Raw genomic sequence first — 2,831 nt, 5'->3', positions numbered from 1 at the left:
TAGTAGATAAAGGTGAATGCCAATCTCTTCACATTGGAAGCAAGCATAATCAACACGGTCCACATGTTATTTCAAAATATTATAGATTCAACTCATCAATCCCTATGGGGTTTGCTAAATTATGTTTATCTAGAACTCCTCTCTGTCTCTAAATTTTGGAGAATTTCATGCTTGGTGTCACAGTTTAGGAGTTTGACCATAGGTGACATTTATGGTGTTATCACCCCATCGGGGCTTACCTTTCCCACTTTTCGATGATATTCCTCCCTCGACCATTTGACATTACCCTCCTTTGGCGGCGAAAAACTGATGGTGTGGCCACGTGGGTGCTATGGGAAACAAAAGCTCAGGACAAAACAGTTATCAGTCACGTGCTTCATACAAATTTTGCATATATTTTGATTTCATGTTGATTCACTGAGTGTAATGGCACACTTTAATTTGAATTTAACAAAGTTCAACACAATGGCTTTTCTTTATTTTGCTTCTGTTCTTTTTGCAGTACCACATCCTAGCACATGCCCCTGTCGGTTGCATTCTACTTTTAATAATTGACTATTTTAACAGGAAAAGACCTCAGTCACGTGGACCAGTGTTTGTTATTACATAACTCTATTTTGAATGTGACAAATCTACCATTCCCCCTTGCTATTCATAAATATTGTTTTGGTTCTGGCTATTTTCCTCTATAAAATTTAATTGACTTTTTACAGTGGCCCGCTATGGTCAATAGTAACATATTCCAGTCATAAGTGATATCAAAGGTTTTCTCCACTGTAGCATTTGGCATTCCCAACAATAATGTGATTCCGTAATCAAAACACAGCCGATAAAACACAATTTTCCTAATGCAAACATCAGTAACTCAAAATTGGCAGCCAAAGGGTTAAGTCTGCAGCTCCACACTCTCATGTGAAGCTACAGTCTCCCCCTCTGGTTCCTCTTATCCTCCTGCTCCTGCAAAACAAAACAAAGCATCCTCCCTTTTCTTACCGGCTGGGTGAATTGTTTGTCAGCATTTACTAATCCTACGGTAGGTGCAGTCTCTCAGTATCAAGTCTGTTCTGTCACCATGTAACCGTATTCTGTTTAAATAGATTTTCCCTGAGAAAGTTACTCTTTAGTGCCCCCTTTTGGCATGACCTGGTGTAACGTGCTCAAATCCGTCTCTGTTCTATGATGTCATCAGAAAGCGCATGTTATTGTTTGGGGAAAGGACTTCTCCCGTTCTCCCGTCCGCTGCTGTAGTGGCATTTGTCTCCCTTAAGACGGTCTTTAAGGGCATTGTCGGTATGTAATTCTGTTCCATCTTTACTAATGAACAATCTACTTGAAGAAATGTGATTGCAGTGTTTGCTTAATAGAAACGTTTGTAAAGAGGGAATTAGCTAACGCTTTCGGCTAAACAAGTCATTGTACTGTTATTGTGTATTTCTCCTCATCTATGATTTCTAAGAGCATTTCATGTCATGTTGTTTCTCAGTTTTATCCTACTTCAACTGGCCTAAGTAAAGGGAGTGAAGTCAAACCCTCTTGTCTGCGTGGTCATTTTGAAGAGGAGTTTAGTCTGAATGTCGACTCTAGCAAGGCGTTAGAGGCAGAGGACATTACAGTAAAACGACAGCCTCTCAAAGACCAGTCTCGTGGGGAACTGGACAGCAATTAGAGCTATCCTCCGGAAACAGCTCAGATGTAGGAAGAAATCCAATCGACAGCAACATGTCGCAGAGAACCAGCGCATCAATGAAAACCAGATCTAATATATCTGGCTCCTCCAGGCATACCAGGAGCTCAGCTGCAAGTAAGGCAGCCGCTGCACAAGCACGTGCAGAAGCTGAGGCGGCTAAGGCTGAAGCAGCATTTGTGGATAAAGAGAACGATCTGAAGCTGCAGCAAGCGGAACTGGAAGCTTCTATGCAGCTTCGAAAAATACGTCTTGAAGCGTCATTAGATAAAGTACGCATGGAAAAAAGGGCTGCAGCTGCAGAAGCAAAAGCAGAAGTTTTGGAGGCTGCAGCGATCCAAGATGATGGCGAGGGTCTTAGTGAGATAGATGTTCCTGCTGACGACCCAGTAACGCGCACAAGAGAATATGTGAAGGGTGCCTCACACGGCAGCCAAACCACGCCCATTCTAGAAACCTCCAATGATAACACGGAGACGAAACTCCTTCAGCATTCACCGACCATAGACTCCTACTCCAAGATCTTTACGCCAGGATCTGATGTACATTTTCGACCAAGCCTCAAGCCAGTTGCGACACCACACATCCAAACCCAAACCACACCCATAATAGCAAATCTAAAAGATCATTTCCCAGGCAAAGCTGATCAAAGTGAGACCTACACCCCTAAACAAGAACCAACGGTCAATTATGCACGACAGCCTCTGGACAGCGGCTACACCGGCGCGGCGTATATCACAACCCCAGACAACTCCGGTCACCCACATGAGACCACATGCCGGGAAAGGGGCCCACTGTACACTCCACTAGAAATGGAGCAGAACATGTCAGACCTTGTTAGATTTATGGCTCGACGTGAACTGGTGACTACAGGGCTCCTTCACTTCAACGACCGTCCCGAATGCTACAGAGCCTGGAAAGCATCGTTTATGAATGCCATCAGAGGTCTCAACCTCTCAGCAAGTGAACAGCTTGACCTCCTCGTGAAATGGCTAGGTAAGGACTCAGCTGAACATGCCAGACGAATACGATCCGTGTATGCGAACCAACCAGCTAACGGACTCAGAGCTATGTGGGACAGGCTTAATGAGTGCTACGGTGCACCAGAGGTCATCGAGGGTGCCTTTTTGAAAAGATTAGACAACTT

This window comes from Rhamphochromis longiceps, linkage group LG8, assembly GCF_057381845.1.
Source record: "Rhamphochromis longiceps isolate RC_006_pf linkage group LG8, R_longiceps_female_GT1.1, whole genome shotgun sequence".
Classification (NCBI taxonomy): domain Eukaryota; kingdom Metazoa; phylum Chordata; class Actinopteri; order Cichliformes; family Cichlidae; genus Rhamphochromis; species Rhamphochromis longiceps.
This window is presented reverse-complemented; position numbering follows the sequence as displayed.